This window comes from Triturus cristatus, chromosome 3_2 (genome assembly GCF_964204655.1).
Source record: "Triturus cristatus chromosome 3_2, aTriCri1.1, whole genome shotgun sequence".
NCBI lineage: Eukaryota > Metazoa > Chordata > Amphibia > Caudata > Salamandridae > Triturus > Triturus cristatus.
In genome coordinates this window covers 1,168,902,752-1,168,918,973 of record NC_140584.1, presented here as the reverse complement: position 1 = coordinate 1,168,918,973, position 16,222 = coordinate 1,168,902,752, and positions in this window count along the sequence as shown.

Genomic DNA, 16,222 nt, shown 5'->3' with positions numbered 1-16,222 from the left:
AGCAGAGGAGAGTTGACCTGAGCTACCAGCAATTGGGGGACATGAACTGCTCCTCTGACCCAATGTTCTATGGGACTTCCAGCCTGGAATAGAAATAGGAATAGAGGTAGGTAGCTCTGCTGTACCTGGACTGTGGCTACTGGGGCTTTTTCATGTTTCCTCCTCATATAGCCACCAAGCCTCACCACTGCAAACATGTACCCGCCGTGGAGTGGGCATAACACTTGGTGATGCACACAGTTTGGATCCTCTTCTGGAATGCGTGACCCTGCACCAGGTTAACACCAGTGAGGGTGGAGCGATCAACGGACTGGAAGGGAATGAATAACAATTTGTTCCACCTCACCCTCGTGCAATGCATTTAGACCCGTGACAAATCGTTTAAATGAGTTCCAATTGCCACTCGGGCATCTTTACCACCACCCAACTCCATCACCATAGTGAGTGCGCTTCACGTGAGATCATCAATCCTCCAAAGTGGTACATTGGTGCTACAGTGGTGAATTAGTGAATAGTTTATAGTCTGCTCGAATACCAAACAAAACCCTTACCCACCACTTACGAAAAGAAGATGAAAGCAACTCGAATAGCATTGGTAGAGCATTAGCTCAGATCGCGCTTCCATTGCAGTCATGAAACACCAGGGATTCCTCTTAGTTCTTTTTGCTGGAGTCCATATAAACTAATGATGCTATAGCGGTGGTCTCTTTTTAACTTGGGAGACTGAATGGTGTAATGTAGCAAACTGATGGATACATGCCATATATCTTCCAGGTTGTCGTCTGGAAAGCATTCCTGCTATTGTGTCCAGGGAGTGAGGAGCCATCGTCCGCTCCATCGAATAGCTTTGCACGGCCACCAATTCACCGAGTCTCCCTGTACTTGAATGAAGAAGCTCCTGCACGGTCCAAAAGGGTTCAGACGCCTGCCCAATCTTTCTGATCCCGTTTTGTGCGGATTTGATTGTATTTGAACCACAATAGGATCTATTAGATTTACATTGAAAACCACAATTACTATTTGCCTGCAATTTTTCCCATCTGAGTATGGCTATTTCCTTCTCATTTAACAGGTCACCGAAGGAGTAAACATCTCATTGTTGCTGCAGAACACTTAATGCACCATTCAAATGCTAAACCATTCTATGCTGGTGATTTGCAGCTAGTATTCAATCTCGTGGACATTCCAGATTCAACAGCATTTTTCCAGAGCACTACGATTTTTATACGGGACTGGGTGAATAGTCATCAACTAAAGCTGAACTCGGATAAAACCAAGGGGATGATGGTTTCAAATAAATTGCACTGCTGGGGTCCCTCTTTTTGGCATCTACAGTTAGGTCCCCTCCCAAAAGGCAGATAAGAGCATCAGTATACTTATTGACCAAGACCTTTCAATGAAACCCCAGATTGCAGCAGTGACTTCTTCCTGCTTCTTTCAGTTACTTAAAATGAAATAAAAAAACAGGAATGTCTTCTCGACTGAAGTCCTCATCCAGATTGTACTTGGATGTGTGATGTCTCGTATTGACTACGTGAACGCTTTTTACCTGGGACTTTCGAAGGCTTGAGCCAAAGACTGCAGCTTGTTCAGAACCAGGCTGCTAGATTGATCTAACAATAGCCAAGATACTGCCATACTACACCCCGGGTAAGGAACGTTCATTGACTTCCAATCACATAAAGAACCTTGTTCAAAACAGGTTGCACGATCTTCAAAATCCGGCAGAGTAAAAGTCCCTCTTTTGTTTCTTTCAGAATAAGTAAAACGCAACCTCAGATCGGCACATCTTTATCTCCTAGAGGTCCCCAAATTTCTTAGGAGACAGCTGGGGGAACCAGGCTTGTTGTGTTGGCTCCTGGTGCCTGGAACTCCCTTCCAGATAACATATGAGCATCAACCACTTATCAGCAATTCAGAACTCTGCAAAAAACGTGGCTTTTCAGACAAGCTTATGACTAATGTGCTTCTTTGCCTTGCGGCTAGTGCTCCTGGCACCATGAAACCTTTTGGTGTACGTGCACTTTTGAAGTCCTTTATAACATAACATAACTAATGGACTACAGATTCCTAACCATAGAATATCTCCCTAGGTGTCAGCCTGGATCTGGGAGCTTTTTTATAGCAATGCTTTCTTGCCCTACTTGCAGACATCATGCAGCTCCACGCTGACTCCACATCATCCTAGAAGTGGTCAAGTGGAGCTGCATATTAGCACTACCCCTGACTGCTGACATCAGTTCTTTTCTTTCCATGCCGTCTCACACAAATGTGGAGCTCCTCTCTCTTAACCTCGTTGGTTTTCCAACTTCTAACGATTTCAACAGTCTCTTAGGAAACTATGTACCTACCCAAAACAGGTTTCAAGCAGATATTGGTCAAGGACCTGCACAAGGTGTGTTTTTGGTGTCTCAGGACATGACTAACAATTGTGCAATAGGTGCACCCGAGCCCGGGAGGCGAAGCTGTATGTCACTGAACACAAGAAGTTGCGCACTTCTTTCGAGGTCTCCAGCCATGGAACCAATTCCTGAGCTTGCCTGACGCGCTGTTACATTTGCATTTTACATGTTCTTCTTGTGCTTGCATGCACAAGTTTGGTTGCTTGTTATTTTATAAAGTCTTGATTCGTGGCACGATCAGTATGTTCTAGAATAGAACATATGATCGTCCTGTGAATCAAGACTGGCAGTTGTTTGGAGCCAACGGGAGCCTGAAGTCCTGTATCCGGTGGTGCTTCCTTTTATTTGGATTAAACTTCAATTTATACACTTCTGTGTCTTCAAATCCATCTTAACACGTGCCCGAATTTCTCAGGACATCATCGACCCTGCAGCAGATCGAGACCTTCAAAGAGGCTATGTTACACATTTTCAGGGTGTTTCCGCTCGCTCTGGCATGCCTTCAGACCCCATGGAACCAAAGGGGCTTCCAGTCCTGCTCTCCATTGAGATAAAACAAAAGTTCTGGCAGAGATTTTGCAGCCTGAGTCAGCGATCTCTGAACTCTAACTTCCCTTTAAAAATGTGTCCACTGATACTTTGACGGCTGCTTGGTTGAAGCCTTGTTCTTGTCTGCCTGTAAATTGGCAGGTGGCCAGTTGTCACAGACCTACACCAGGTGACCTGGACTTTCTCACCAGGCACCACAGATATTCATATTGTACAGGCCTCAACTAGCACGAAGAACCCAAATTCCTTCTGAACTACTCTGGATAGGAAATCAAAGAGGATTGATCCTTATGACAAGTACTTGTTTTCTTCCACTAGACTAGCACTGTGGTCTCTAAATGCTGTTTGTCTGCTGGGACATTACACACTTGACCTTTAGGACTTGGCCAGTGAGATCTCGCTGGCATGCCTATAACACCTTAGAGCCATTTTGGCCCAGACAACCCATGATGGACAAAACACGGACAAGTATGTTATCTGTGCAGGTCTGGATGTTATGGATTGCCTGGTAAAGGCAGTCAGTATCAGTGTTGCCCTTCTAAGACATGTTCCGAAGTGACCCAGAGGATTCTCCAATCATGTGTAGGCCTCCCTCATGAATATGAGTTTTGATGGGTCCTGCCTTTTCGGTGAGAAAGCAGGCTCTGCATTGGAAAGATTTAAGGATGGCCATGCTGCTGCACACTCCTTGGAGCTGTTGAGCCCTGCTAAATAGTTTCTGCATCAAATACAAATGTGTAGATGCTACTCCAGAGAGCTAATGTGTATGCAGAGACTGATTTCTCAGCCAGAAATGCAACAGGCAACCTAGTCCTTTTGAGGCCATGGACATGGGCGTGACAGGCTGTTTGCAGGACAGCAGTGGCATCAATCCTCCGATTGATCTACACCAGCTACAACAGCCACCAAAATACTTTAGTTTTCCTTTTTTGGTGCATGGAATCCCAGAGGGAGGCAGGATTCATCATTTCCTACCGGGTTGGCGATCTGTCAAGTCTGACATTGGGGTCTTACAGAGTGTTCAAAATGGCCACACCCTGCTGTAACTCTGTGTCCCCCACCAGAGTTAATTTCAGAAGAGTACCTGTCTATTCTGTTGCAAGAGGTGTGCCTTTTGCTCTCCAATGGTGCCATTGGTGCTAGACTCAGAAAGAGGAGGGGATTATTCTGTTTATTTCCTAATTCCAAAGAAGGACGAGGGGCCTCAGGATTATTCTGGACCTTCAGCCTCTGAATGCCTTTCTGAAGAAGGACACATTTTAAATGCTGACTCTGACCCTGTCTGCTCTGGACCCAGGCATCTAGATTGTGTCCTTTGGCTGCATGCTTTCATATAAATATCCTGCAGACCCCCAGTTAATTTTACTTCAAGGTAGGCCAGGAGCATTTGGGGTTTGCTGTGTTCCTTTTCGGGCTCACCAGTGCCCTTCGGGTGTTTACGAAAGTGATGGAGGTGGTCACTGCCTATCTTTGAAGGTCAGGGATACTGGTATTCCCATACGTTGGGCGGGCTTGCCAGTCAGTCGTGAACCACCCCTGGACAACAACAGACTTCTTGACATTGTTGGATTTTACTATCAAAGAGCACCTATTTCTTTGGCAGATGTTTCCATTAATTGGAACAATCCTGGACATTGTAGAGTTGAGGGTAGTTCTCTCCACCACAAGAAGTCGAGATCATTCGAGCCATTACCCGCCTGCTAAAGGGTCAGCCATGGATCACAGTCAGAGTAGCTCCCAGAATTCTTGGTCTCTTAGCCTCATGCATCCTCCTCATAGGCTATTCCAAGTGGCACATGTTTTGCAATGACATCTGAGGTGCCAATGGGCCCAGCATCAATACAGTCTGGCAAATGCCATCAAGGTATCGGAGGAGATAGCTTGAGATTTGCAGTGGTGGGTGCTTGAATTCAACTCTCTGGCATCCATTCAAACTGGGCTCCTTTTTCCAAAAAACTTCTTATTGGCTCCACCACACTGGCAAAGTCCTTTATGAATTTGGAATAGCACTCGGTGAGCCCCAAAAACGATCTAACTTTTTCTTTATCTGGGGAGGTTGGGGAGGAGCACCTTATGCTTGCAGCTAGTTCTCACTTGGGTCTAATGCCCTCCACCAAAATGACATGGCTGAAATAGGTGACAGAAGTAACTCCAATCTTACATTTCTGCCTCTTCAGTGTGGGACCTTTCTCCTGTAGTCTACCTAACACTTTTCTCAAAACCCCGTCAGGTTCAATTATGTCCTTGCCATAAATGAGGATGTCATCCTAGAAGAGTAAGATGTTAGGTAATTTTCCCAGGATCATCTTCATTATCCTCTCGAAACAGGCGGCAGCCAAGGCCAACCCACATGGCAATCTGATAAATCTGTAAGCTCCCAATGGCATTACAAAGGATGTGAGGTGTCTCGAGTCTTAGCGTAGTTGCACCTGATGGTAGGCTGAGTAGAGATCCCTTGACTGGGGGAGAATGTCTGCATTGTCAGCATTCCGTCCATCATTTGTTTGTTGTAACGCTTTTCGCCCAAAGTGGGATGGGTATTCCCAGACGTGGGACCCGTGCTCACTCCGCCACTGGAGTCAAGCTATCCTGGCTGATGACGGCCGATAGCCAGAAACCGGTCCTAGGACGCTTGATTCCAGTCCAGGGAAGACATGGCTTGGCAGTTCGGACTGGACTGTTCCCATGAGGCACAGAGTCAAGACTGATTTGCATATGGCCATGTCTGAACTGGGGTGGCGTAGTGGGCAAAAGAACGATGGATTTAACCCAGATCTCTTGACTGGGGGAGAATGTCTGCATTGTCAGCATTCCGTCCATCATTTGTTTGTTGTAACCCTTGATCATTCCCAGCATGGTTTTAGGAGGGAACATAGCACCGAGTCGGCCCTCACCATAGTGCTGGATAATATCCGCACTCGTGTGGATGGGGGCCAGACCGCCCTCCTTATCCTGCTGGACCTCACGGCAGCCTTTGATACCCTCTCTCCCTCAGTCCTATCATCTCGTCTGAGGGAGATTGGGGTTGAGGGAGCAGCCCTGTGCCTATTGACCTCTTTTCTTGGTCAAAGAGAGCAAAGAGTGAAGTTGGGGGAGTTTCTATCTCCATCCACGTCTGTGCAATGTGGGGTCCCTCAGGGGTCGGCATTAAGTCCGACCCTTTTTAACATATATGTGACCCCCCTTGCCAGACTTATTAGATCTTTTGGGATGGAGGTAGTCTCCTATGCAGATGACACACAGATCCTCGTCTCTCTCTCCCAATCAGTTAAGTCGACTGCCTCCAATTTTAGATCTTGTATGGAGGCAGTAGGACAATGGATAATTCACAACTCATTGAAACTGAATGGGGAGAAGACGGAGGTGATGGTGTTTGGAGGAAAGGAAGAGGTTTGGTCTCATGATTGGTGGCCGGACCCATTGGGAATGTGTCCTGATCCCGCCTCGTCGGCCAAAAACCTAGGAGTTTTGATCGATCCCACCCTTAACATGTGTCAACAAGTTAACAGAACAGTCTCTACCTGCTGGGGCATTATATACATACTGAGAAAAATTAGACACTATCTCTCACAGCAGGCAAGGAAACAAGTTGCTGTTGCTCTCATCGGTTCCCGGCTGGACTATTGCAATGCGCTATATGCGGGACTTAATAGAAGTCTGCTGCAGCGCTTGCAAGTAGCCCAGAACGCAGCAGCTAGGTTTGTCCTTGATCTGCCCAGGCATGCCTCGGCTTCCTCTGCCAGAAAATTGTTACATTGGCTTCCTATAGAGGACCGGATACTCTTTAAAACCATGTGTATGACCTATAGGGCTCTAGCTAATGGTAGCTCTTCTGGAATGGGTTCTATTCTGTTTCATTATAGCCCCTCCAGGAACTTGCGCTCCTCCAACAGACTTCTCTTACTAGTCCCCCGTATTCGTAAAGCTAGATGGGGAGGCAAAGCCTTCTCTTTTCTGGCACCTAAGTGGTGGAATGATCTCCCACTAGAACTTAGGTCTCTTCCCACCTTACAGCTTTTTAGAGTTGCCTTGAAAACTCATCTTTTCGCAAAGTCATACCTGTAGTGGTGTTCTGCTTTCTAATTTGGATCTGTTTTGTAGGCGCCTTGATGCCTTCGGGTTTTAGTTGCGCAATATAAATTTATTTCATTCATTCATTCATTCAGGGCTTCAAACTGAGCATGCCTCCTGTCTGAAGTCTCAGGGACACAAAGACTTCACCACCAGCTCCCCAGAATTTTCTTGCTGGGAATTCCAACCTGCAAAGAGGTGCCTGCTGCTGTTTAGGACCTCTAGAGACTGTTTGTTGTTGGAAGCTGGAAGATCAGATAACGAGGAAGACGCGTGGCGCATCCGCACCTTGTCCCAACGCATTGCCGAGCCACGGAGAAGAAGCGCGCTGCATCCACACCGAGTCCGGACGCATCGCCGGAAAAAGCGTAGCAGTACCTGCCGTGCGGCTGCAAATGCTCACGCATCATCCGGATCGCTGCATCGCATCAAGCTGCCATTTTGTCACATTGCACGGATCGGCGCCACGCATCGAGGCGCCATCTTGTCGCATCATAACCAGAACGCAGTAAGAAACAGACACATCCCCTCCTCTCCGGTAAGTAACAGACGCATTGCCTCCCCTGCGCTGCTGTAAGGAACAGATGCCTCACCTCCCCCGAAGCAAGGAACTGACGCATCCCCTTCCCTACGACCCCTTTGTTTGTTTTGCGTGAAGCATCCAAGGTACTTTGTGGGAAGTGTTGCATTTACAACTTGCATTGAACTGAACTATTTCTACCATTTAAGAGCCTTATTTTTGATACTGTATTGTGGATTTTTGTCGTTTGGTCTTGTGTTGGTTTAGATTACGATTACTTATTTTTAGGTCTCGCCTAGGCAGCGCGCATGCGCCGTCTCTCTGAGACATCTAGTAATCTATATGGGTGGTGAAACTTCGCCTATCGCGGGATAATTTCTCGCCGCTTGCCATTAGTTAACTTTGCCATTTTTTTTGTTAGCAGGCTTATTATTGGCTCTTCATCTGATACGTAACTTCTGTTTACTCCGGAAGCAGCACTGCCTTACTTCAGTCTCCTTACGCTTACACAGCGTAATTGTTTTTAAAAAAAATAGTGCGCATTAACATGTGCGCGCTACCTTACATTATACGCATGCGCCAAAAGTATCCCAGTCGCCGTACGCACTTTTGTGGTAAATCACCTCATCTTTCCATGGCATCCCCCACCACCCCCGTGTCTCCCGCTTCTCCAGCTCTCAGCTTGTTTTTTTTCTTTTCGGTGTGTATTCCTTTTGTCTGCTTCATGAGTTAAAGTACTTGCTATCCGAAGGAGTCGCTTGATCTGTGATTATTATACTCGTCCTCAAGTTTATCGCATGCCCTGTCATCTTTCTGCCGCCTGTCACTTCCTGCAAATATTTTTTGCTGTTGCCTCTCCTTTTTACAGTACAATGCTGCCTCCATGTGGAAAAATGTATTCTTGAATTAAAACAGTAAAGCTTTTTGATGAGCTGTCCCTCTGCCCTTCGGATACGAGATATAATCCGTGATTTCATGTGTCTTCAATTGCCTATTTATAAAAATGTAATGGTTGTCATCGTTTATGTGCGGCAGTATTATTACTTATGTGTGGTTTCATAGTATCTGCAAAAAGAAAGGAAAACATGCCGGTTCTGTGAATGATTGTTACTGATACAAATGATACACCAAAAGTCATCTGGCGCTTTAGAATCGTCACCTGTTTAATTTTTGCAGAATCCTTTTAAGGTTACCAAACATTAATTTACTGGACTTCCCTCTGACATGCATTATTTTTTTCGCCCAAATTTTCCCTTTAAATCTTCAGTTTGGTAAAATGTTTCAGATAAACATTTAACCTTGTGATAGTTTTGAAAATCTTAAAATTGCTCGCAGTGAAACGCTCCTTCTTTAACAATTTTCAGCAGAGTCAATATCTAGGATGCAGCCACATCCTGAGAAATCTTTGACAGTGGACCATCCTTTCCTGCCCGACTCATTCTCCCCAAAAATAATGTTGTATCCCTTCAGGCACCGAGAATGACAGGCTTATTACACACTTTGAATCTCAGCTGGCTGGCAGCAGCATCGGGTGCACTGCTTCTCCATGCTTGGGAGCTTCAAATGCGACGAATTTGAATGCTAATATAGTGGTGGCTTGGGCTTCAGAAGCCTTTTTGCCACCCTTTCCCCTCCTCAACGCGGCCACCAGTGCAATGAACGGCAGTTACTGTCTGCGGCTATGGCTTGTGGGGTTTGTGTGGGGTGGTGGCAGAGGGGCTTGAGCTCACCTCTAAAAGTAACCCTAGGAAAATTGGTTCCTGAAAATTAAGTGGGAGGAATTCTTGATGAATCCCTGCTTTTGCACAGCTTGTACAGGCGCATAAAGGTGATTCCTTTTCTGGAGGAACTTAATCCCTCATTTAGAGTTTGGCGGGTGTGCTGTCGTCTGCCAGGGTGGCGGGTTTATTATCTGAAGATAAAAATGTTTTCTGAGTGGCCCCCATGGTTCTCGTGGATGCCTTCCGTGCTCTCATCTACACCTTAAGCGCTTGCATCCATGTGCCCTTCTGTGTGCACTTTCAGTTGATCATAGTCTTGGCATGTAGGGTATAGAGCTCGACACCTTCGGTCACTTTTATGGGCAGAACATTAAGGGGGGTCTAAATACCTGTGAGTCATCCTCAGTTGGCGACTCATTCACAACAATATGAGACAGGAGGCTGAATACTGCCAAGTCATCCACAACATCATGAGGGTGAGTCATCCTCAGCTGCCCAGTCATCCACAAGAACATGAGCCTGCTGGCCAAGATCTCGCAAGACGTCAAAGTCTCTGTGGCCATTTTAAAACTCTGAAATATAAGTATCCTGGCTGCTCCTGAACATTCAGTGCGTCGCATCAAGGAATCCAAACATGACGCATCTCTTGCCCAGCCTCCGATTTCGGATCACTCGTCTCCATCTGGATACGATAAGTACTATAATTTAGAGGTCTCCCGCTTTGATATTAGTCCCACTGTCATTGGTAGGGACTTATCGCCTCACTTAGGACTCTTGCCGCGAACCTGGATAAAGGAAAGCTTGGTACCTCTCACCGCCGGCGAGAACTCTGTGCATTCAAACTGCCTAACATTCTAAAAATAGCTACTCTTGGGTTATTTAGCTGTACAGCTAAGTTTATTGTTTATATTGTGTTTCATTTCAATATCCCTAGGAACTCTTTATTTTTGTGCAACTAGTGTGCTATAATTCGAGGAGAAACACTAAACATCAGTGTGCACTTTGTCAGGGTACTAGTGAAGATCACGCATCTGCTTGGTACACAGGTTGATACTCTACAAGAGTTATGTGTTGTGATCTATATAATGTTAAACTGTGGCAAGTAATCTATGTACACGTGATATTCTTGTTTGTGTACACCATCGTGAGGTCATAGTGTGATGGCCCTCCTCCAGTGTGCTTTATTAGTAGGTGCAGTATCTTGTTTCGTTCCTTTAACAAACGCTAAGTACCCTTTGGGTGCAATAACTGTCCTGCTACCTGTAGTAAAATTTTCCTTATGATTACTCTGTGGATCCAAGTGGGAACTATGAAGCATAGTGGATAATCACGTTTGTTATATTGGTAAATTGTTTCGGCCTTTTATTTTAGCTTGTTAGTTTAGTTTGTTGTTTGTTCCCAAACCTCTTTCCCTAGTGTTCATCCTGACACCATTGCGTTCTTCTTTTACGAGTGGTGGTATGGTGGATGTAGGGGAGAGACAGTGCATGCTGCTCCCGCAGCAGCTTGTCTTGGACCTCGCTTATGAAGTCCTAAAACTGCAACGCGCTCTGACAAGAATTGCCAGAGATTTTGGACACCTTGAAAATGCCGAAAGTGGGTAGGAATAGCTCCAGAAAACCTCTACCCCATTGGTTAGGGTATCCCCAAGGGTCAGTCGCACCCACTAGCTCGTGCTGGGTATAAATGTGGCATCGCCAGACACCCACTTCAGAATACTCTTGGACCTGTTGAAGATCCAGGAGAGGACTGAGACCTGAGAAGTGCCTAGCTTTCCCTCTTGTACACAGGAAAGAAGTGGACTCCAAGGGTCATAAGACTGTCCTCCTGTTAAAGCTACATGGACATTGTGGCAACTTCACCTGGACTGGACCCTGCTGTGGCCTCTGCCTGAAACCCTGTGTGTTTCTAAGTGTCTTCACTGAGAACCTGAGGGACTTTAGAAGTGTTTATATGAAAAAAAGTCAGAAGGTAAAATCTTTGACCTGGATAAACCTGGTTAGTGTATCTGGCCTGTGCTCCATCGTGGTCAGCATCAAACTACTCGTAGATCCTTTTCTACCATGACCATTGACTATCATTGGCACTTGGTGTTTTTAGGAGCTATCTTTATTTAAAACTCTAAAAATTCATATCTCCAGTTCCCATTATTGGACTTTTGTCATACTGGTGTCATTTTTGTTTATTGAATTAACCCTGTTTAAAATGTATTTTGGGGTTTTTATTGTTTTGCATTCAACTTTATGTACTGCATAAATACTTTACACATTGCTTCTAAGTTAAGGCTGGCTGCTCTGTGCCACAGCTACCAGGAGGTCGAGCTCAGGTTTATATTGGGACTTTAGTAGATCACCCTAATAAAGATTTTGATTATTACTTGAGCTGTAAACGTACACATCTCAACTAATGACCCAATTTCTTGCACCCATTAGTACTCATCCGCCGTTCACTGATCACTTGTCATAGATACTCTTAACTCTTTTGAGGCAACTCATTTCCATCACCTGCACCACTTCTCGTAGTCTACTGTTATGTTGCTGTAAACCTTTTCCAAAGACCCATATGTCATCTTGAAATGCCAATACTCCACCTAGGTATTAGAACAACTGCCCTATTGCATGCTGAAAAACAGCAACGGCAGGTGAATGGCATTCTCTTATACGGAAAAATGCCAACCAGGTGACAAATGCAGTAAGGGGGTGTTATTCATGTGCAAGAAGAACCTGATGATAGGCAGAAAGCAATTCCGCTACAAACCAAAGCACCATCAAAAAATGCTAACAGATCATCAATTCCAGGTAACAGATGGGCACCCGAATGGCCTAATTCAAGGAATGCAAAAAAAATAAACACGTAACTCATTGGTGTTCTTGCGTGCCTCTACAATAGACGACAACCAAATCGAACTGTCAACAAGTTCAGTCACGCCATCATCTTGTAACTTCTTTAAAAGTTGTTGAGTTCCTGCCTACCACCAAGTGGAACTGCCCTCATCTCAATTTTCATTTGGTTAAGCGTCATCCTTCAGTTAATTTTCAATTTGAAATTTCTCAGCATGCCTCAACCATGCTAAAAAATCTTCTTGTATTACTTAATGATTTCACTAATCTCCAAATGGTCTTCACCATTGTAAGGTAAATACTGGTTGACTCTATGACTATGACATCACGCGTTTCCAGTACAAACGCACTAATTTCCTTGAAAGACATGACCGGTTGTTTCCTCCTTGGCAGTAATATACTATTTTACAGACCCTAATACACCCAATCTAAAATGTAAACAGAACATATACTTATCATACCTTCAATAGTATTGGAAGTTTGAGAATACTCAATATGATCAATGTTGTGCCCTACATTGCCTTCTATTTATGATCTAGCTGTAACCAAACCTCACATTGCCAGTAAGCCTAACATGTTCCATGAGTATGGTATGGGCTCTTGTGCTGTAACGCACTTGAAGGCCTACTGCATCGTGTAACAAAATTGTGGCTATTGTCTGGGCCCAAACTATTTATGATTAAAACAAGGTTTAGCAACCTGTTGTGCAGCTCATCGTTCTGTTCGTTCACACTTCCAATATCAGTCTTCTACATGCACACCTTGGCAAAATGCCCTCTACATCGCACAAGCTGTGGGTTTTTTAATGAATCGACCCTATTTAAATGAAGATACAGGTCAGTTTGAATCACACCTAAAACAGTTAGTACTTTTAGATTGAGAAAGTAACTTAAAATGTCCTTCAGTGTTTCTGTCCAGTTTTTACTGGGTGAACTATCGATCTGATAATAAACAAAATATCTTGTGGAGACCTGCCAAGGATCTTCACTTCCTGCTGGGGAGAGTAAATGCTCCCGGCTGCTTCAATAACCTCTACTATAGGTACCTTCTTAAAAGACAAGTTTCTCCTGGATTTCTTTGTTATGGCAACAGATATCTTATTGGTCCCTTATAAGTTGATCAGGGAAATTTCAAATTCACATGCCGAAGCTAAAAGTCTAGCTGGAACATATGGTTCAAGAGATTAGCTGGGTCTTTGCTGTCTAGGAGAAACATACATGGTCTTAAAATACTCCCCTGTGACCCAAGCCATTGGTCCAAGTGTTGACCGGCTTCATAATCTTCAACAAATTCCTGTCCCTCTCTCTGGAGTGCTCGTGGTAAATGCCCATACATTCACGGCTCTTCTATACCAACACAGTGCTCAAGTATACATCCCTTCTTTTCAGTTCTACAGCAGGTCATGACTTGCCGCTGTGTAAATGCTGAATGAGTTAAACCAATCTTTCCAACAGATGAAGGGTTAATCTAAGAGAAGTGTTGACTTCCTGCATACCACGTGTGGTCCAGTGATAGAAAAGTACAACTCTGTAAAACACTGCAAAGACACCACTCTTTAATAAAACAGAGAAAATGTTACAATCTATGGTGGCTAGAACGACAAATGTCAGATCAAGAAAACTGAGGCCTTCACATGGCTCTAGGTAGTAAGGCGGGTAAACCAAATAGTGCAGATGCAAAAGTAACTCAGCTCACACATGTGTGCATATTTCCCTAATTCACAAGTGTGTAGGACCCGCATAAACAGGGTGTTTTGCAAATGTGTGACATTATTGAAACACGCCAGCCTGAGAATCAAACTGGTGCACAAACATTTGTATGATGATGCTGAGGAAGAGCAATGAAGCCTGTAAAAGCATGTCTGGGGTCACATATTCATGAAGTACAACATTAGGCACAATGTTACTGTAGTTCAACAATTTGAGGTGTGCACATTACTGTAACATGCTGGCCTGTTGATCAAAATGTGATGAATCCTATAAGGATTACTCACATTAGGTGTGTGCATCACTGGGATGCACAGTTGGAGATGCTTTAGACCCCCCCCACACATCACCAGCCCCCCCAGGCATCTTTACCATCGCTCCAACAAATAGCCTAATTTCTGGTGCCGGTGGGGCTTTCTCCAACAAACAGATCTCCAGTGAAAAGGTGTTTTCAAGTCAACACCAGCCCCCCTGTGAACGCTCGAGTGACAGCCAGTGTCATGATTGCCTCTGCACTGCACGTGGACTCCACTGACACACAGATGGCTTTCAGGAAGATGTCACTAGAGCAGCTCTGGTATCCGGTCTGGAGACAGCCTCCAACGGAGCAGCGCCATATGATAGACATTTAAGAAGGCGCTGTAAGATCAACGGCTCAGTGTGTCACCATATTGAGGCACAAAAGTTCAGTAAGTTTGAGGTGTCCATCAATCACACGCTTAGCAGTTCAACTAACCGCAGTGGAACGTGCATAAGTTGATATTGAAGCACTGACACAAGAAAGGCACATGCCTAGACAGCTTGGTCAAGAGACACGCAGACCAAGGACATTAGCGTATATGTCAAATATGGAAGAAACCTTCCAAAGTTAGATGACCCAAAAGGACAACTGCAAATCTGGCAAGGCTAGACCACCCTTCAACAGAGCTCTTTTCACCTTTTCCCTGCCAATCTAACACTCTAACTGTGATTTCTCTAGATCCCAGGTAGGATTGCCCTGTACCTGATTATTGCACTCTCTCGGATGCTATCTACCGCACACAATTTTACAATAGAAATGCCAGTCCGTACTTTCCAGAGACTTCAAACCTTACACGGGAACTTCCTCTGGGCAGATGGAGAGCTTAGGGTGTCCTTTGTCAAATGTACCTTGAACACATGTGAGGGAGGCCCGGCCACCACAGATTGGACATATGAGGGAGACCTGGCCACCACAGATTGAACACATGTGAGGGAGGCCTGGCCACCACAGATTGGACATCAGCCACGGCCCGTATAGGGCGTGTTAGCGGGGCGGTGACGTGGGGCGGGAGAGGGGCGGGGTGGGGAGTTGTAAAATGCGGCATACGGACGATTTCAGGTAAGTTACGAAAACATTAAATAAAACTAATTTTGTTGCGCGGGCATTTGGCGATGCAGCGCGCGCAATGAAATTAGTTTTAATATTTTTTTTCGTAAGTTATCTGAAATCGGCCGTATGCCGCATTTTACAACCCCCACACCCTGCCCCTCCCCCGCCCCACGTCACCGTCCCGCTAACATGCACCACAGATTAAACACACATAAGGGAGGCCTGGCCACCAGAGATTGGACACATGTGAGGGAAGCCTGGCCACCACAGATTGAACATGTGAAGAAGGCCTGGCCACCACAGATTGAGCACATATGAGGGAGGCCTGCCCACCACAGATTGAACAAATATGAGGGAGGCCTGGCCACCACAGATTGAACATGTGAAGGAGGCCTGGCCACCACAGATTGAACACACATAAGGGAGGCCTGGCCACCACAGACTGAACATGTGAGAGAGGCCTGGCCACCACAGATTGCACACATGTGAAAGAGGCCTGGCCACCACAGATTGAACATGTGAGGGAGACCTGGCCACCACAGATTGAACACATATGAGGGAGGCCTGGCCACCACAGATTGAACACACATAAGGGAGGCCTGACCACCACTGATTGAACATGTGAGAGAGGCCTGGCCACCACAGATTGAACACATGTGAGAGAGGCCTGGCCACCACAGATTGAACATGTGCGGGAGACCTGGCCATCACACATTGACCATGTGAGGGAGACCTGCCCACCACAGATTAAACATATGAGGGCGATCAGGCCATGAAAGATTGAACACGTGAGGGAGGCCTGGCCACCACAGATTGAACACATGTGAGGAGGCCTGGCCACCACAGATTGACCATGTGAGGGAGACCTGCCCACCACAGATTAAACATATGAGGGAGATCAGGCCATGAAAGATTGAACACGTGAGGGAGGCGTGGCCACCACAGATTGAACACATGTGAGGAGGCCTGGCCACCACAGAGTGAACATGTGAGGGAGGCCTGGCCACCACAGATTGAACATGTGAGGGAGACCTGGCCACCACAGATTGAACATGTGAGAGA